Source organism: Octopus bimaculoides, chromosome 5 (assembly GCF_046866305.1).
Source record: "Octopus bimaculoides isolate indiv1 chromosome 5, ASM4686630v1, whole genome shotgun sequence".
Lineage (NCBI taxonomy): Eukaryota > Metazoa > Mollusca > Cephalopoda > Octopoda > Octopodidae > Octopus > Octopus bimaculoides.
This window is the reverse complement of record NC_142932.1, coordinates 32,122,586-32,145,101: the sequence shown is the minus strand read 5'-3', so window position 1 is coordinate 32,145,101 and position 22,516 is coordinate 32,122,586.

Below are 22,516 nucleotides of genomic sequence, written 5' to 3'. Positions count from 1 at the left end.
CATATTTCACTTTAACTCTATCAGTAATAATCGAAAGTAAAATTTTACAAGCGTAATTTTATCAGTGCAGGTTTGTCATCATTTACACACACACACACACACACACACACACACACATGTATATTGTATTAAATTTTGATAGTGGTTTCAAATTTAGCACTAGGCCAGCAAATTTTTGCAGGATAGGGGTTAAATTGATGACATCGACTCCCAGTGCTCAATTGGTACTTACTTTATCGATCCTGAAAGGACAAAAGGTAAAGTCGACCTCGGTGGAATTTGAACTGAGAATGTAATTTCGGACAAAATGCCACTAAACACTTTGTCCAACGGGCTAACAGATTTGCCATTTCACCACCTTAAACATTAATTTTTGATTTTTACATTTTTGTTAATAAAATGAAAATTCATTCAGTCAAAAAAATTGGCCATTTGAATTCCATCATATTTTTGCACTCAAGCAGCGGTAATAATTTCACAGAAACTTCACCATTTTTCCAAAGTTCTCTGGCAATGTCATCTTTCCCAAGAGTTTTGTTGTTTTTCATATTTTTAAGGCATTTTTGTTTTCACTTGATACAACAATGATGGAGGTGTTCTTTTCTAACACAATTTATGTTTTCATCATTTTTAGATTACATTCTATTTGATAAATATCTATTGTCTTCTTCCGTAAGCTATAACACTATTCTTTCTACATTTCCTAATATTTTTTCCTTCATAAATCATATTACCATCTTTGTCTGTCATAACATTTCTTGGTGCAAATTTTCTTGTTTATTAGCTCCACCATCTTTTTTTTTTTTAATTTTTAGTATTGCTTTTGGCAGAAACTTCTTTCTCAATCTCATCACATATTTCGTTGCTATTTTCCTAATTTTTTTTTTTTCCTCATGATTTGAATTTCATGGCTCAGCTGTTGATCCATTTTTTGTCCTATCACTGGTTTTTACAGATCTTCCTTCAGTTTTTATCTCATGTCTCGTCTGTTATTCACTTCAATCATTTTTCTTTTTCTTCAGTAAGATGTTTTTTTCTTCTGCCTCCAAAACTCCATTTTTTAGCTTTATTCCACAATTCTTCTGGATACCATTCTTCCTCACATTGCCAAAGTTTGTGCAATCATGGTTTTTTTTTTTTCTCTCTGTTTCGACATTATATTCATTTGGAATGTTTGCAAGCTCATACTTTATTGATATGTCCATCTTAAAATATAACGTGTCTTGAATGGCACAACAATGTAGAGTGGACTATAATAACTGTTATAATTTAATTATCCATAGTCTGATATAATAATAATATTTCGGAATACAAAAATTCTTTCTTCAGATAATAATAATAGAAAAATCTGGCATAAATCTGTATCACAGATGGGGCAGTTAGCTAGTATGCATTGATTACTGTTCCTTTGTGTGGTAATTAGCTTGCTTACCAACCACATGGTTCCAGGTTCATTCCCACTGCATGGCACCTTGGGCAAGTGTCTTCTACTATAGCCTCGGGCTGACCAAAGCCTTGTGAGTGGATTTGGTAGATGGAAACTGAAAGAAGCCCGTTGTATATATGTATGGTCTCCTGTCTACTTCATAATGCTTAACCCGAAACTTTCCCTCACATACTGGTTTTCTTGTTAGTTTCCTCACCTCATCATTTGCATCTCCAATCAGATTGAGAACATCTTTTTTGAAATGATTGATCGATTTCTTGTAGTGCATCATAGAATCTACCTACCTCATCTTCAATCATATCAATTTGTTGGAGCATAAAATTCTATAATTGGTTGTAACATTGGATTCTTTTCCTCTGCATCCGGTTTTTATAACTCAATCATAAACTGGTTTATATCAAAGCAAGGACTTGGTGACAGTTCTGTTTGAGAAAGCACCAACACCGTGGCTAAAATTAATAGCGCTTCCTGAGAAAATTACCATTTTATTATAGTTGTTAAACAGCCATTTCCTGTCTGTTTTGTTTCTGAAAATCCAAGTGAAGATATCCATGTCTGTCCTTTCATTACATATCAGCCGAAGTTTAAACAATTAGGCATAAACCCCATTTATTTCATGTGGCATCTTTCATCTCTTATCTAAAGTACTGAAATTTTGATTGACAGCATCAGCAGCAAGAGTTATGTTAGCAGAAACTTGTCGAAGCCTCTGACTGCTCCCTTGTCGTGTTACTATCTTTCATCTTTTACTTGTTTCAGTCATTAGACTGTGGCCATGCTGGGGCACTACCTTGAAGAATTTCTAGTCAAATGCATCAACTCCATTGCTTACTTTTTAAGCCTAGTACTTACTCTATCAGTCTCTTTTGTTGAGCTGCTAAGTTACGTGAACGTAAATGTACCAACACTGCTTGTCAAGCAGTAGTGGGAGACAACACATAGACACACACACACACACACACACACACATATATATATATATATATATATATATATATATATATATATATATATATATATATATATATATATATATATATATATATATATATATATATATATATATATATATATATATATATATATATATATATACGTATAAATGTAGGCGCAGGTGTGGCTGTGTGGTAAGAAGCTTGCTTCCCAACCATATGGTTCCGGGTTCAGTTCCACTACATGACACCATGGGCAAGTGTCTTCTACTATTGCCTCAGACCAACCAAAGCCTTGGTCTTAATTGGACTTAATTCCTTCCCCCAAATTTGAGGCCTTGTGCTTCCAGTAGAAAGAATTATTAAGATGGTGAGCTGGCAGAATCGATAGCACACCGGGCGAAATGTTTAGTGGTATTTTATCTATCTTCATGTTCTGAGTTCAAATACCACCAGGGCAAATTATGTACCAGTTATGCACTGGAGTCGATGTAATCAACCGGTCCCCTTTTCCAAGATTTCAGGCCTTGTGCCTTTAGTAGAAAGGATTATTATTATTACTATTATTATTATTATTATTATTATTATTATTATTATTATCATTATTATTATTATTATTTGAAATTAATATTATAATCATTAATGTTATTCATTCGTCATCATCATCATCATAGACATCATATTATACATCTCACACTACCGGTCATCGAAGAAGTTTCTGCCTAGCTGCTAGTCCTGCTAGAAGTAGCGACCAAATCTACCTCAAATCACATTCTGTGGTGATGTGGAGGTTATATATATAAAAGGAGACGTTGGATAATGCAGTCTTTGCACATAAGGAAAAGGGGGAAAAAGATAGGGGGCAGTCACGACTAGATTGTGGTCATCTTGTCTTTGGTCTGCTTAATCAGGACAAACCTGGAGTGAAACAAGAACTACTACTACTACTACTACTACTACCACCACCACCACCACCATAACCACCACCACCACTACTACTACTACTACTACTACTACTACTACTACCACCACCACCACCACTACTACTACTACTACCACCACCACCACCACCACTACTACTACTACTACTATTACTACTACTACTATCACTACTACTACTACTACCACCACCACCACCACGACTACTACTACTACTACCACTACCACCACCACTATTATCACTACTACTACTACCACCACCACCACCACCACTACTACTACTACTACCACCACCACCACCACCACCACCACTACTACTACTACTATACAACGACGACAAGTCTACAATTACCACTGCAATAACGATGTATCACAATGTGTGTAAGTACTCGATGTGTTACAGTATATTTTGGTTAATTAATATTACATTAACTAATTACACCATTAAACATGTATTCAACAAGAGTATTTGAAATGTCAAACACGGACAGAAATCTGTACAATGCCATTTCCTAATATCTCACTGCAACCCAAAACCAAACTGACTTGCTTCTGCGTTTTAGTAATACTCAGATTTTAACCTGTTTTTAAAACCAATTGACATTTAAGTCAGAAGATAAAGGTGACTGTGATTTAGGTAGGAGATCCACTTATGCTGAATCCATACTAACTGGCTAAATATTTAGGATCTTTTTTAAAACGGGGGCCACATTTTTCATTAACGAAACATTTTGAAACTTGGAACACTGGTAGAATGTGTCATATAAAACATCTTTTTCTCTTAGTCTTCTTGAAAAAAAAAAGAAATCCATAAGTTATTCCATGTTAAAGTTGTCGTATTTCTGTAATTTCAACCAATCACTGACGTCCATTCAGCCGATATACATTAAGTGCCGACTACATAAGCAAACGATTCTGAAACAATTAACCCTAACCCTAACCTTAATGTTAGGGTTAAAGCAAATTTAAAATTAAAAAAGCAAATAAAACGAAGGTATGGAGATTAAATACACTTTACATCGCTTAATCAGCCAAAGGAGTAAATATAAACAACTGAATACTTGTCAGTGATTGGTTGAAATTATCGAAATAAGACAATTTTTTACATGAAATAAATTCGAATACAAAAATATTTTTCTGTTCTATAACACAAAATAGATAAGTATACGAAGTTTGAAAGTCTTTCCGTACCAAAAACACTACGTAAAACATTAATGAAAAATGTGGCCCCCGTTTTAAAATAGATCCTAGAAAAATTCATCAAAAAAATATCCATTTGTCTGAAAGTTATGCAGAAACAAAGTCAGTGGGACCAGCTTTTGTTGATATGCCAAAAAATGGACCAAAGTGTTTCGTTAATGAAAAATGTGGCCCCCGTTTTAAAAAAGATCCTTTTTCTACGAATATCTTTCACGTAAGGTAGATTATGATTACCATATTTTCCGGTCTATAAAATGCATCGGTATTTAAACCACAGGGCCGAAACTTCCAGGCACCAATGTACTGTAGCAGTAGTCTTTCACGTTGTTCACCGACCGACCTTTCCTCTGAAAAAATCAGTGGAATCATTCGATCTCCATACACAAATTATTTTCTTCCTGAAACTTATAAAAAAAACTAGACTACTTATTCAAGGTGCCTGAAAAAATCTGTGTATCTCAGGAGTCTGTGGGTGGAGCTGGTAGATGGAGGTTGAGGGAGGCCTGTTGTGTATATGTGTGTGTGTGTGTGTGTGTGTGTGTGTGTGTGTGTGTGTATCTGGCACATGGCTCAGTGGCTAGAGCATCAGGCTCACTATCATGGGGTAGTGAGTTCGATTCTCAGACCGGGCTCTGTGTTGTGGTCTTGAGCAAGACACTTTATTTCACATTGCTCCAGTTCACTCAGCTGTAGAAATGAGTTGCGATGTCACTTGTGCCAAGCTGTATCAGCCTTTATCTTTCCTTTGGATAACATCGGTCCCATGTAGAGGGGAGACTGGTACGCATGGGTGACTGCTGGTCTTCCATACAAACAACCTTGCCTGGACTTGTACCACGAAGGGGAACTTTCTAGGTGCAATCCCATGGTCATTCGTCACTGAAGAGGGTTTTTACCCTACATGTGCATGTGTTTGCATGTGTGTGTCTGTTTGTTCCCAACCACTGCTTGACAACCAGTTTGGCAAGTTTATATCACTGTAACTTAGAGATTCAGCAAAAGAGAACGATAAAATAAATTCTAGGCTTCAATAAAAACACTGGGGTGGATTCATTTAACTGAATATTCTCCAAGGCGGTGCTCCAGTATGACCGCTGTCAAATTGTCAAATAACTGAAACAAGTAAAAGGTAAAAAACAAAATATAAACGATGGAAAAATTCTTAATGCAGTGACATGTTTCTGGAAGAAACTTTCATGATTTAAAATTTTTTTATTTATTACCCAATTCTTGGATGTCAGAACTAAACAATAAATCAAATTCTTACACAAATGTTGTAAATCTATGACATGAATAAAAACAAGAAGTTTCTTGTAAGTTTTGATAAGATGTTACAAAATAAAAATAACATTACATAATAAAATACGAAAAAAATATATTAAACTAACAAAGCAGGATTTTTTTAAACATGGTTTATAGCTTAGTGAAATGAAACCGACCATTGTCTGATATGGTGAACGAGGTAGAGTGCTAAGTTAAGACTGGAATCAGTTTAAGGAACTGCTTGCATTGGTGGTTTTCTTCAACTCTTATTGCAGAGCATAATTACTGGAAAAAAAAAACTAAACAAAAAAAAAAGGGATGAAAATTTCAGTAAAATTATCGTAAGCGTATATATATCGTGGCACTCCGTCGCTTACGACGTCGAGGGTTCCAGTTGATCCGATCAACGGAACAGCCTGCTCGTGAAATTAACGTGCAAGTGGCTGAGCACTCCACAGACACGTGTACCCTTAACGTAGTCCTCGGGGATATTCAGCGTGACACAGTGTGACAAAGCTGACCCTTTGAATTACAGGCACAACAGAAACAGGAAGTAAGAGTGAGAATAGTACAGCAGGGTTTGCCACCACCCCCTGCCGGAGCCTCGTGGAGCTTTAGGTGTTTTCGCTCAATAAACACTCACAACGCCTGGTCTGGGAATCGAAATCGCGATCCTATGACCGCGAGTCCGCTGCTCTAACCACTGGGCCATTGCGCCTCCACCATAAGCGTATAAAAAGTATGTATTAGGCAATGAGCCCATACAAACAAACAAACAAAAAAAGACAACGCAAGAGAGACCAGTTTTAACAAATGTATTAAGTTAAAAGAATTATTGTGCATTAGATCAAAAGAAGGGGAAAGTCTTGACATTTCGGACGCTAGCTCTTCAACAGACAATAAAAGAACGGAAAGACATAAAGAGGAGGGAAGGTGATATGAAGAAAGAAAAGTGGTTATGGGCCAGGTGGGAGTGAAAACGTGGTTTCTTGCATATTCAGAATCTCCATCATCTAAACATAAGGGGAAAAAAATTTCAAAAACGTTCAAAATTTTAAGAGGAGAGTGGTGATGGTGGTGGGGTTAAAAAAAATTTTTTTTGCATATTCGTAATCTCCGACATCTAAAACATAGGAATCCGAAAAAAAAAAAAGAAAAAAAAACATTTTTCAAGGAGAGGTGCGAAACTGCATTAGCCCCCAATTGTTTAACACGTTGGTTAAATAATCGATTGCTTGTTAGTCAAAGTTCTTTCATCGTTGTTCGCGATCGATCGTTTAACGAACACATTAAAACAAACGGTTGATTTGTTAGTCAGTTAAATATTCAACCAACTGACTAACAATAAAGAAGTGGAATTGGATCTGTGCGTGTGTTATTGGCAAAATGACTATCCTACGACACAAAATTTATTTTCAACACATATTCTTACCAAGAATTATGCCAACCAAATTCAAACATTTTTTGAGTTGCTTCCCTTAATGTCTTCCATAGTTTCTTCCCTTGTAATTATTTATTTATTTTAAAAAAAGTCTTTTTTTGGAGTCCATTCTCATTTACCGTTTTGCTTTCCTGCAAATCTATTTTCCAGGCCACGATAGCGATTATTGGATTTCTACTCTCAGAAAAATCTCCTTCCTTTAATCGGTTGGATGGGATTATTTTTCGTGGCAGCAGTGACATCGGCATGTGGTAGGTATCGAATCTCTCTCTCTCTCTCTCCCCCTCCCCCTCTCTCTGCTAATATTGATTAGCACAGTTATACGGGTTTACAACAGACGAGGCGTTTGAATCCTGTCCACGATGTTAAACGTTTCCCATCGTCTCTCTTTCTGCGACCCCAGTGTTTCACTGGTACTTATTTTATCGACCCTGAAAGGACGAAGAGCAAAGTCGACTCCGAGAGGATGAAAGGCAAAGTCGACTCAGAATGCAAAGACAGACGAAATAGCGCGCTAACGATTCTGTCAGCTTAATGATAATAATAATAATTATTATTATTATTATATAACATTTTTGTACAGCCCCCCTCACCACCACCACCACTATCACCACCAACACCTCCACCACTACCACCACCATTATCATCATTACTAACACCACTATCGCCACCACCACCACTGTTGCCGCCATCACCACTGTTGCCGCCATCACCACCCCACAGAAAACGTGACACCCCATACCAAACTTAGTAATCAATATATTACTCAATACTCGAAGAGTGATTTCGTTGTCTTTCTTTCTTTTCTTTGTCTCTCTCTCTCTCTCTTCCTACCCCTCCTCCTGCCTCTGTCTATCTATCTCATTCTTCTCCTCCCTCTCACTCAATGTCTATCTCTTTCTTTCCCTTTATTTAACTCACTCTCTCTCTACTCTTTCATCATCTTTTTCTCTCTTCAACTTATTCTCTCACTCACTCACTCTCTTTGTCTATCTAACATACTCTCTCTCTCTCCCTCCCTCTGTCTAACATTCCTTTTCGTTGTCGCTCTCTTTTTCTCCCCCTCTCTCTCTGTGCTTCTGTCGGACTATGTAGATTTTGAGGACAGAAATTTTGGGGAAAAACAATTGGGGGTTATTTTTAAGAACTGTTCCCCACTCGGGGGTGTTTCGGAACAAGTCGTCCATATTTGTATCCGTTCTCAAAAATAACCCCCAATTGTTTTCCCCCAAAATTCCTATGTCCTCGGAATCTACATAGTCCGAGGTATATTTATAGAGGATTTCATTTAAAAAATATCCATTTTCTTGAATGTTAAGACGAATTGAAGTGAATTCTGTGAATTTTCCGAAATTCCCCACCCCACCCCCTCCTGAAACACTTTCCTTCCAAACTTTTGTATATTTGGAATCTACACGATATAACACATATTCCTAGAAAATTTCATTAAAAAATATCCATTTTTCTGAAAGTTATGGTCATCCAAAGTCGGGGTTGCAGAAATCTGTAGTTATACCTTGACATTTATGGTTTTATATTGAAGAATCGATTCATTGTTTGTTTCTGAAAACCTAAAACAAATTACTTAAATTGCAGACAGTTTTTGTTTCACTGTTTTATTGTTATTAAAAACATATCCGAGTTCACTGTTAATATCTATTGTTTTGTCTCGCCTTCTCCATTCGATGTTGTAAAAATTACTGTTTATTTTATCAAAGTACATTTAACCATTGTAACTCTAATTCGTTACTATTGCTTTTAAGAGGAGACTAAATTCACATAGACATTTATGTGTATATTTACTATTGTTTTGTATCGCTTTTTGTTTCTTCTCGAATTTGTATTTATTGATGTAGCAACAGATCGTTCATTTGTGTTGGTTTGTATCTTAATTGTATCTAGCTCCCCACCTTTTCACCCGACTAGACGTTGCAAATAAGTATCACCCATTTATTTATACAAGCCTTTTATTTCATGTATACATGTACCTCTGTTGTTTCCCTCTTCAATTGTAAATTCTGTTCATTTTATTAATAGGAGGGTCGTGCCGAAAATAATGTAACATTGAGTAAAGATTCTTTTTAATGTTACCATTATTATTAGCCATCTTTAGGGTTGCCAGCTCTGTTAAACAACAATAAAGGGCATAAAAACTTTATTGATATTTATTTAAGTGCACAAATTTTGATTCAGTTCCTATAGATTATAATAGATACCAATATTAAATGCAGTTCAAAATTACATTTCTCTTAACTGAATGAAAATACAAAAGCAAGAATGAGAGGACATTTATTTTAGCTTGATCAAAAGATTCTAATCTTTAAAACTATATTTGTCCTGGCTTTTTGTTGCCTTCAGAAAATTTGTATAATCTTTGATGTTTTTAGCTAATTCCAAGTAACTATCTTTTATGTTAAAATATACGAGAAGTTCACTCTCAATTAATTCTTCAGAACATCGGTTCCTTTCATCTCGCCATTTTAGATGACATTGTAGTGAAACCTCTCTCACAATAAGATGTTCCAGGAATTGGTAGTACAAAAGAAACTATTTTGAAAACATTGATACATTTAAAGTCCATAGATTTCAAAATAAAATACCACTTGTTGTTTTTGAGCTTATGAAGAGTTCAGAGCTTTTGATAGTGTCGAAGTTTCTTTGAATTAATACTACTTCATCAAAAAGTTCATCCATTTTTAATTTATGCTTTACTTCTAGCTTCAAATGTTCTACTACTTCAAATTTCTGAAACTTTGGGAACGAATGTCCTAAGAAACTTAGATTTGATAATTTGCCGAATGTTGAATTTTCATCGAAATCTATTCTGTTTTCCAAATATATGATGTCACTAGCTGTATTGAATTCGAATTACCGACCATGACAATATTAAGCGAAAAGATACTCTATGGCCCAACGAACATGTATCTAGGCGCATAACTTGAAATGTGAACCGAAATCGAAATGCTAGCACTTGAAAAGTTGGGGCAAGACTTCCTTTTGTAACGGAGATTATAATTCTGAAACAAATTTCCCAAAAATTTTCTGGTTAGGGTTACGGAAAAAAGTGAAAAACGAAGAAATAGGGGCAAAATTCCGATTTTTAGCAATTTTCTGGAATCTCCGTATTCGAAAACGTGGGTTCTTGGCAAATTTTTTTTTTAAATAATAATTTGCGAGAAAATGGTGGTGGTGGTGGTGGGGACTTAGTGGCATTTCGTCTGCCTTGACTTTCTGAGTTCAAATTTGCGTGAAACACTGAAATCGGTGTAATCAACTAGTCCCCTCCCCAAAGTTTCAAACCTTGTGCCTTTGGTAGAAAGCATTATTATTAACCCGTGCCAGGCAGTGTGTACAAGCAATGGCTGCCTGGTCAAGAAACACGTGTGTTGTCTCTTCTCATTTTATTTAATTATCTACGTCATTAAAATACAACATAACATCTCGCAGTTTGCAAACAGAATTTTTCTTCCTAACGGTTCTATTCTTATATATGTCTGTAGTTTTAGGGGTTGAGTGGGGGCTAAATTGTTTGGACTCTTTGAGCTTAATGATGATCTATGTCTTAAAGTGGCCAATTGTACCTTAAGATGTCTCATGAGGTTCTCATTGGTCACCTATAAGGACTCTTTGGAATTTGCTCTTATTCTTATTGGTTTGGTAAAAGAGATTGATAGATTCTTTAAAACATCAGATAAGCACTGGTATTGATCTGTTCAGCTAAGCCCTTCCAGACATGCTCTAGCATGGCAACAATCCACTGCCAGAAACAAATAAAAGATTGTTACTCTTTGCGATCACAACCGAACACACCAGTTCCCTGCCACCATCTACTACTTTATCCACCCCACCCCTCCTGCCACTTTTCATTTCTTTGTTTCTTTGGTGGGGTTTTTTTTCTTGATAATTTGATCTTTTATGCTTTTAATTTTCCTTTCTTTTCTTCCTGTAAAAATAGGTTGAGGATAAAGTTACTAAACTGTGTGCTAAGTAACCAGACAGTCTAAAATTACATACACTTGAAGCATATTTCTAATTTTCTTTCGGACTAATTGGTCAATATTCAAGTTGTTTATTTTCTCAAGCCCAAAACAGGATGTTTTAAAAAATTTTTCAGATACTTGAAATTTTAAAATCTTTTTTAATTTTTTAAAATTTTCCATTCTGAAGTTTTGCATGCTGATGACAAAAGTCACATTCATTTTTAGAATACTGCACACCAGTCTCCCCCCTCCACGCCATTGATGTTATCCAAGAGAAAAGCAAAGGCTGATACAGCTTGGCACTAGTGACACTGCAACTCTTTCCTACAACTGCTGGAACCATGTGAAATAAAGTGTCTTGCTCAAGAACACAGCACACAGCCTGGTCCAGGAATCGAACTCACTACCTCATTGTGAGCCCTACGCTCTAACCACTGAGCCATATGCTTTCACGCACATTGTGTATAGTTTACTTATTAAACCCAATCTCTTGACACTGTGGTGTGTATGCATGGTTGATAAATGAGGAATAATCCCATTTGCTGCTGTTGTAACAAAAGCCAGACGTCAATCACAAAATGTCTTCGACAACTCTAATCCTGTCTAAATGCCACTTATCGTTTATCTAATAATTCCATCTCAACCGGCAACATTACAAATTATCTACTTGACCTTCTGGGCATCATCCAGACTGACATTTTCTCTCTCCACTCTCTTTCGCTCTCCCTCTGGTCATTCTTATAACTTCTCGTGTGTGTGTGTGTACGATGTGTGTGCGTGTGTGTGTAATTTTTCCGGTGGTCCTGGTGGTGTGTTGTGTTTTTTCTGTGCTGTAGATGTTGTTGATATTTCTGCTGCTGTTGTTGTTGTTGTTGTTAAGCCCTCAGGTTCAAAGAGTATTTGCAGATGCTGGTGAGTGTAGGGGTTCCTTCATCTTGGAGATGTTTCTAGATGTATATTTGTAATTTTGTGTAGACCACTGAGATATTAAAGTAATTAGATTTCTCAATTAGCTTGTAAAAGTGCTTTTATTGTCTTCATTGGTGTGTGTGTGTGTGTGTGAGGTAATGATAATTAATTGGTTGGCGGTCAGAGCACAGTTAGAAAATCGATTGTCGAATGGTTGTCATATCCAGATATGTAGAGCAGAAATTGATGTCTGGGGAAGAGTTGTGTTTGTTAGTTGGAGAAGCCTGTGTTTGTATTGGTATAGACCAGTGGTTCGCAAACTTTTTCAGGCTGCTGTCCCCTTCATGCCCAGGCCACATTCCTTGCACCCCCACCCTCACCCCAACTAACCATTGCAACCCCATTATCGCCCTATTTTTTACATGAATCACTACCCCGTTATCACTCCATTTCAATGCCCCCTTGGAACTTTCTACCGCCCCCAGGGGGCAATACTGCTCATTTCGGGAACCACTGGTGTAGACTATTTAGGATGTAAAGGGAGCTAATTTGAAATTGTATTGTTAGTCTTCATGTAGGTAGGAGGGCTCTGAAAGGGTCTCGGGGAGTAGAGTCCCAGCCTTCCTGAGCTGGTTTTTCACCACATTTGTTAAAAATTGGGACCACTCATATCTAGAAACTGAGGTTGGGGGTAAGCAAGGGCATGCTCCCTGTAGAAAATCCATCTCCAAAAAAGCCTCATGATAGCAAAGGAGAATGGGCATCAGCCAGCCCAAAGGTTGGGGTGGGCTGCACCTGCCTACCTCGGTTACTATGGCATTGAGGTAGATCCAGCCACGGATCTATTTCAAAACGGGGGCACCAGTTTTCATTTATGTTTTATGTAGTGTTTTTGGTACCGAAAGACTTTCAAACTTCGTATACTTATCTAATTTGTGTTATAGAACAGAAAAAAATTTTGTATTCGAATTTATTTCATGTAAAAAATTGTCTTATTTCGATAATTTCTACAAATCACTGACGTCTATTCAGTTGAAAACAGTTAGCGCTGTAACGGTGTATATCGTATTAGTCCCCTAACCCTAACTAGACTGTTAACCCTAACCCTAACTCTAGAATCCGAACTCTAAAATTGTTACACACATAGATACGCACAGCGTAATTTATTATATAAACAATATATGCGTATAAATTACGATTAAACCGGATGAAATATGTCACAGGGAATAACATTTTTATGACCGCCCAGCAGTAACTCTATTCAGCTGAATAGACGTCAGTGATTGGTTGAAATTACAGAAATACAACTTTAACATGGAATAACTTGCGAATTCCTTTTTGTGTTAAGAAGACTAAGAGTAAAAGATGTTTTATATGACACATTCTACCAGTGTCCCAAGTTTCAAAGTGTTTCGTTAGTGTTTCGTTAAGAAAATACTGGTGCCCCCGTTTTGAAATAGATCCCCAGCCATCCCTATCAACGGGGACAAAAGCCGGATTTAAAACACTGGATGATGATGATTGTTGTTCTTAATGCTACCTGTGTTATTTGTAAACCAGGTGGTGTTAAGTGTATGGAAGTCTCTAATGTTCTGGGAGTGTTGAAGTGTGTGACTGTGTGATAGTAACTGGTTTAAAATATTTTCTGTTTCATTACTTTAATTGTTTATGGTACTTTAATTAATTGTGGCTGACTTGAATATTTTCGTTCAGTTATTCCATTTCTTTTTTTATTCTTGTACTTGTTTCTGTCATTTGACTGCAGCCATGCTGGAGCACCACTTTTAGACAAACAAATCGATCCCAAAACTTATTCTTTGTAAGCCTAGTACTTATTCTATTAATCTCTTTTGCCTAACCACTAAGTTATGGGGACGTAAACACACCAACATCAGTTGACAAGCAATGGTGGGGGGGACAAGCACACACTCAAATACATACACATATAGTATATATATACATACACACACGACGGGCTTCTTTCAGTTTCCGTCTATCAAATCTTCTCACAAGGCCTTAGTCGGCCCAAGGCTATAGTAGAAGACACTTGCCCAAGGTGCTATGCAGTGGGACTGAACCTGGAACGATGTGGTGAAAGCCAAATTAGACTGGGCTCTGGAGCAACTCCCCAGCTTGTCAGTACTTGTCAAACGGTCCAACCCATGCCAGCATGGACAACGGACATTGAATGATGACGATGATTCAAGGGAGATTTGGTTGCTATTTCTAGCAAACTCAGTGACTAAACAAAGGCTCCCTAGTTAACTTGTGGTTCTTTTTGTAGTACGGCGGTAGTGTTGTCGTATGGTGTTGGTTGTAGTGTTGTGAATGACATTGTTGTACATGTGATGTGTTTGCAGTCTGTGGTGGCTGTCTCTCTCACCGTAGCAACAGATCATAATTGATAGCTTTTACACGCAGTTGATCTATCACACATTCACAGTATAGCAGTCAAACACACACACACACAGTCACACACACACACGCAGTTACACGCACACAGTCTCACACACACACACACGTGCTGTAAATAAAGACTCACCCTTATATAATCTGACACTCATATACTCACAGTGGCACTGTTCAAACGATATTATTTAAACACACCCACACTGGTGCTGATATCCTCTGTATACATAGCAACAGACGCACACACTGGTGTACTCCTACCGGATCTATTTCAAAACGGAGGCACCAGTATTTTCTTAACGAAACACTAACGAAACACTTTGAAACTTGGGACGCTGGTAGAATGTGTCATATAAAACATCTTTTACTCTTAGTCTTCTTAACAAAAAAACGTACATCGCAAGTTATTCCATGTTAAAGTTGTCGTATTTCTGTAATTTCAACCAATCACTGACGTCTATTCAGCTGAATAGAGTTACTGCTAGGCGGTCATAAAAATGTTATTCCCTGTAACATATTTCATCCGGTTTAATCGTAATTTATGCGCATGTATTGTTTATATAATAAATTACGCTGTGCGTATCTATGTGTGTAACAATTTTAGAGTTCGGATTCTAGAGTTAGGGTTAGTTTTAGGGTTAGGGTTAAGTCTGGTTAGGGTTAGGGGATTAATACGATATACACCGTTACAGCGCTAACTGTTTTCAACTGAATAGACGTCAGTGATTTGTAGAAATTATCGAAATAAGACAATTTTTTACATGAAATAAATTCGAATACAAAAATTTTTTTCTGTTCTATAACCCTAACCCTATTCCTAACCCTAACCCTAAACACGTATTCATTTGCACACGCGGGTTAGGGATAGACCACACAAGACTAGCTAGCGCGGACACGCGACTGCACGTTCGGGTCCGCGCTGCTTTAGTAGTACCCAAAATAGATAAGTATACGAAGTTTGAAAGTCTTTCGGTACCAAAAACACTACATAAAACATAAACGAAAACTGGTGCCCCTGTTTTGAAATAGATCCCTGATACCTTTCTCTCTCTCTCTCATCGTTTACTGGTTCCAGTCATTAGACTGCGGCCATGCTGGGGCGCTGACTTGAAGAATTTTAATGGTACTTATTATTTTTAAGCCTGGTCTTTTTTGCTGAACTTCTAAGCTATGGGGACATAAACACACTGACACTAGTTTTCAAGTAGTGGTGGTGGTGGAAACAGACACACACACACACACACACACAGATATATATGTATACAACCAGCTTCCACATAGTTTCTGTTTACGAAATCTACTCACAAGGTTTTGGTCAGCCCGAGGCTATAAAAAGAACACTTAGCCAGGGTGCCACCCTGTGGGACCGAACCTGGAACCACGTAGTTGCAAAGCAAACATATTACCACACAACCATGTTGTGTACACACACACACACACACACACACACACACACACACACTCCTCCTCCCATGTAGTGAGTGACTGTGACCTGCACACTTACACAAGCACACACACACACACACACACACACATATACATGTGCACACATGTATACAAATACATACACTGGTGTACTGTTCACTTACATATACACACACACATTGCTGCTGATTTTCTCCTATACACCCAGTCGCTGGTATTTTTTTATTCTTTTACTTGTTTCAGTCATTTGACTGTGACCATGCTGGAGCACCATCTTAAAGGGGGATTTTTGGTCGAAGAACTTGACTCCAGGACTTATTCTTTGCAAGCCTGGTACTTATTCCATTGGTCTCTTTTGCCAAACTGCTAAGTTACGAGGACGTAAACACACCAACATCAGTTGTGAAGCAATGGTGGTGGGGGACAAACGAGGACACACACACACACACACACATACACATATATACATATACATACAACAGGCTTCTTACAGTTTTCGCCTACCAAATCCACTCACAAGGCTTTGGTCGGCCCAAGGCTACAACAGAAGACACTTGCTCAAGGTGCCACACAGTGGGACTGAACCCAGAACCATGTGGTTGGTTAAGCAAGCTTCTTATCACACAGCCACATTTGCGCCTTCTATATACATCCACTGGTGTGGTGATATCATCTATATAACATCTGGTAGTATGGTGATGATCTCTATAAACGCTCACTTGTATAGTGATATCATTTGTGTACATTCATTATTGCAGTAGTTTCCTATATGTATATATATATATATATATATATATATATATATACACACACACCCACTCGTGAAATATCTTTTATGTACATATATTGTTGTGATATCGCCTATATATCCCCACTTTTGCAGTGATATCATCTGTGTACATCTACAGCTGTACTGACGTCCTCTATATACACCCACTCATATAGTGATATCATCAACATACATTCACTGGTGTGGTGATATCCTTTGCATATGCAAAGTCTGCTGATATCATTTGTCTGCACCACGTGGATGTACGCAGCTAGGCTGTTCCATCAATTACTCTTCCACCCTACTACTGTCACTGAAGTGAAACTGTCTGATGCGTCAAGTCACCATGGAGATGGTGCAAGTTGGTCTGCATTTCTCTGGATTTTTAACGATAATTGGTGTGGGTGGTGGTGGTGGTGGTGAGTGGTGCAATGATTGTAATGGTAGTAGTATAAGGGCGATGGTGTTGTGGCTGTGGTTTGTAGTAGTGGTGGTGATGGTGGTGGTGGTGTTACATAAGTTGTGAAAGTAGTTAAAGCAGCAGTGGTTTTGGTGCTAGTACAGTGGTGGTAATGTGGTTGTAGTGTAGTAGTGGCATTATGGTAATGGTGTTGTAGTAGGAGTGGTGGTTGTATTCTATGGTGTAGTTTTGTAGTGGTTAAAGTGATTGTGGTATATTGATGGTGGTGGTGTTTCACCCCAGGTCAACTCCCATTAAGCTGACCTGTACCCAAAGGCATTCCACCCATGCCCATCCCGTCTTTTTCCCATATTCAGAACACACATTATCCAAAGTATCTTTTTTTTTTTTAAGATGATGGAAATATGATTTGAGAGGGATTAGGTTGCTATTTTTAGCAGGTAGGATGACCACATACGGGTGCTATCTTGATCTTCTGTTTCAGTTATTGGACTGTGTCCATACTGGGGCACTGTCTTGAACGGTTTAGTTGAGCAAATCAACCCCAATACTCATCTGTCTGTAACCCTGGTACTTATTCTGTTGGTCACTTTTATCAAACTCTTAAGTCACTGGGACATAAACAAACCAACACCAGTTGTGAAGTGGTGATGGGTGGGATAAACATGGGTGGGATAAACACACACATTAATACACATAGACACACACACACACTCTTATGTATATAGATATGGGCTTCTTTCAGTTTCCATCTCCCAAATCCACATGCAAAGCTTTGGTCAGCCCGAAGCTCTAGTTAGAAGACACTTGCCCAAGGTGCCATGCAGTGGGACTGAACCTGGAACCATGTGGTTGGGAGGCAAACTTATCACACAAACATGTCTTTATCTATTAATTACTTGAATAATCCCAGGTGTTTAAAATGTTTCATCCCCCTATGGATAGTAAGAAACTCTAGGGAGAACTGAACAGCAGAAGGTCTTCCGAAAAGAAACTCCCTTCATGCAACCATGTCAGTCCTTAACTCCTTACATTTTTAAAAAGAGTCCTAGCTGTACCTAGGTCATAACACATAGATACCCCTCTGTTTCCACATTTTTTACTATCGCCTACATCGAGCGTGATCGTTACCAGTGCCGCCTGCCTAGCTCCCGTGCTGGTGGCATGTAAAAAGCACCATTTGAGCGTGGTCATTGTCAGTGCCGCCTGACTGGCTCCTGTGCTGGTGGTATGTAAAAAGCAAGGGCATCCAGCTGTAGAAACCTTGCCAGATCAGATTGGAGCCTCGTGCAGCCTCCTGGCTTGCCAATTCTCAGTCAAACCGACTGACCCATGCTAGCATGGAAAGCACATGTTAAACAACAATGATGATGGTGATGTGTATGCATGTAGATGTATTTGTGTGCACGTGTGGATATTTGTGTGTGTGGATGTGTTTGTGTGTACTTGTGTGGATATTTGTGTGTGTGTGTATGTGTTATGACATTGCAACAATGTCTGGTATCTTCAGATTTCTTCATCAAATGTAATGCTTATTTATCCATATTGTTTAGAATTAATCATGCATTATCTCAAAGCTTTGAGACTTTCATGATGTGATTGTTTATTTTTAGAATGGCAATGTAAGGTAGATGTGAAAGCCAGATCTAGTCAGTTTGACCATAAAATGGGTTGAATACTTTGGCCAGATATGGTCAGTTTAAATGCCATAAAAGTGTAATTTATAAACAACTCAAAACATGAAAAAAAACACTGTACAAAGCAACTCATTTCTTACAATATCTAATTTGACAAGATCTGTCATATTTCAAATTCTATTAGACTTTGTATGTGAAATGCCAATAATCTGTTTTATGTCTCAGAATGGTAATGGTACCATAACAGCCATTCTGTGGCATTGATATTTTTGTAATATTTGTTTGTTCCACCATAATTTTAGAAGAAGTACAACTCGGTGGCAGCACTAATTATGAGATGCAAATTAACAAAAGATTAATGTTCACAACTAGAAATCATGCCTGGAAGAATTATTAACCAATTTTGGTTTAATGTAGTTAACAGTAACACTGTTGCCAGGCATGGCTGTGTGGTTGAGAGGTCTGTTTTCCAATCACATGGTTTCAGGTTCAGTCCCACTGCGTGCTATTATTGGCAAGTGTCTTCTGCTATAGCCACGGGCCAACAAAAGCTTTGTGAATGGATGTGTGTGTTTGTGCCATTTTGTCTTGGCATCACATGATAGATGCAAATTAGCATCACTGTTATAAAAACGGTGTCACCCATTTCCAATATTCTGTGACATGTCTGACCTTGGGGAAATATTAGCTTCCTTGGAAACAGGTGGGGGCTGGTGACAAGAAGGGCCCCTGACTTTAGAAAACCTGCCTGAATAGACTGTCTGACCCATGCAAACATAGAACAGTTGATGTTAATATGATGATGATGACTGACAAAATGAGGAAGTCTTCAAAATGTCCCAACCGAACTGCAGTGACCCTGGCACTGTGACTGCTAGTAATGTTGGCCAGAATCAACAGTCTGTACTAATGGACATCAAAGCTAGAATAATCTGGCAGACTTTAGGTATATTCATAGAACTGTAAATTATTTTGTGAATCCTGTCACTGATATATTTACACCAATAATGCTCAAGATTTCTGGGCATGTATATACATTGACCGATCAATTATAAAACCGAATCAACCACAATCATAAAGTGGTTGCATGTGAGTGAGGCATGGAATCATTGTCATCATCACTGTAGTCATCCTCATTGTTGTCTTCATCATTGTCTTTGTCTTCTTCGTCATCATCGTCGTCATTGTCGTTGTCAACGTCGTCGTCATCGTCGTCGTCATCATCGTCGTCGTCATCATCGTCGCCGTCGTCAACGTCATCGTCATCATCATCTTCAACTTCAACATTGTTGTAGTCATTTAACATCCGTTTTCCATGCTCTCTTGGATGGGATTGTTTGACAGGAGGCAACAAGCTAGAAGACTGTAGCAATCTCTGTTTGCTTTGGCATGGTTTTCTATGGCTGGATGCCCTTCCTAATGCCAACCACTTTATAGAATGGACTGGGTATTTTTTATGCAGCACCAGCCAAAAATGTCCAAAAATTTCAGTTGGCTGATCTTAATGGTGTTATTTCTTTTGCGTTGTTTTTAGATTTTAACTCTTTTGATACCAACCTGGCTGAAACTACCCCTGGCTCCATAATACAAATGTCTTGTTTTCAAAAGTTCTGAATTAAAACCTTAGTCACAATTTATGCTTATATATACCCCTGGTTGCGAAAGCCCAACCAGTAGTATATATGGGTTAACTGGTTAAAAATTCATAAAGAGAAAAGGATGTAAGTAGGTCCCTTTACACTGAGTTCCATTCTTATCCTTGTAGGATCGATAATATATTCCTCAGGTGTGTAAAAGCGTCAGTTTAATCAATTATAACTTGAATCTTGTCAAAACAGGTGACGTTGTACATCTATAAATTGTGGTTAAGACAGCGGACTCGCTGTCATAGGATCGCGGTTTCGATTCCCAAACCTGGCCTTGTGAGTGTTTATTGAGCAAATACACTTGTAGTGAAACCTCTCTCTCTCTCGGGCATTCAATCACAAATGATAACGAAGCTACTAACATCTAGCCTTCGGCTACCTTGGTCCCTTCTGTCCATCATCCTGATTGGTTCTTATTTTGCGCGGCAATTGGCCCCATGTTCTGCTTGCTAAGGGAGCATTACAACCAATCGTGGCTTTGGGATAAGGTCACGTGAGATAGTTTTTCTGGGTTTCCGGTGAGGACGGCAATCGTCTTCGATTTCAGATCTCTCACAGGCCTGGTCGTTGACCACACACATATACAGAACACAGCTACAACCAGTTCCAGCGCCGACGTCTTCACCACCAATGTACTGTCTACCATGGTCGTCGCCAGCAACACCAACATCAACAAGCGCGGTTTTATCTTCACTGTATGAGTAGAGTTTCCACTCACGAACAACAGTCAGAACTAACCAGCAAGAATATTCCGTATCAGGTAACACGGTCACAGCATTCGATGCTCAACACACACAGTGTGATACTCACAGCTCTGCTACTTGGCCACAACTTCCTGCGTATGAACATTCTAAATCTTGTGTAACTCTTATACGAACTGGTTTTTCTCTCTTTTCAGTGTTTGAAGACTTTTTACAGTCTATGTTGCAAACACGCTTTCTATGTTCTGTGTTGCTGTTACTCACACGCACACTTGTACTCTCACATATTATACACACACTATTGTTTATACGACTGTCCGTCACTTCACATTGTTGTATACATTCTCTTGTACACGAAGGCCTGACTTATCTACTGTGTTAATTTTATATGTCGCATGCACGCGCACACAGACACAAACGGTTTCACTTTGTTAATAAATTTATTCTCATTACATATCTAACGGTTGAGTTTATCCTAAGTTCTTTTACTGGCACCACGGCTCGTATCTCACGATGAGCCTTCTATCTTATATATATCTTGTATTTTGTGTTCGACCGTGCGACATGGTAAAATGGAGCCTTTACCGTCTGCGTCGCCATCTCCTTTGGTTCGCACGGTCGAAGTATTACACACTTAAGGCTCCATGAGGCTCTGGTAGGGGGGGGGGGCGAACCCTGCCGTACTCATTCACCACAACTTTCTCTCACTCTTTCCTGTTTCTGTTGTACCTGTATTTCAAAGGGGCCGGCCTTGTCACACTCTGTGTCTGAATCTCCCCGAGAACTACGTTAAGGATACACGTGTCTGTGGAGTGCTCAGCCACTTGCACGTCAATTTCACGAGCAGGCTGTTCCGTTGATCCAATCAGCTGGAACCCTCGTCGTCATAACCGACGGAGTGCCACGATTATAAACTAGCATTGGTCTTACTTTAGCTTGCGATCTACCACTATCTGTAATCTACGCTGTGAAATGACTTGATCTGGGTTAAGATTAGGGTTTAGGTTAACGTTTAGGCTACACGCTTAAGTATAAGTGACCAGGTAGACCACACACTAAAGTGACACACCATTATTACACATCAACCGTACGAGCAATTTAAGAAAACAATATATTGTTTAGCCACAGGTCAGATTTAAACATAATTGAATTAGCGTCAACGTGTTGTGTTGGTTATACGAACAAAGTTATCTCCCTTACTTCATTCAGAAACCTTTATCAGTTTTTATGTTGTGTTGTGCTATTTAACATCAGCCATTGTTGTTATCGACAATGGCTGTACACAACTGATAACAACATTGCTGGATGTTGAATCTCACCGTTTTGAAAGGTTTATCCTGGTAGTTTGAAAATATTGACTAAAACCAAGCGAAAACTAATCACTGTGGAATAATTCT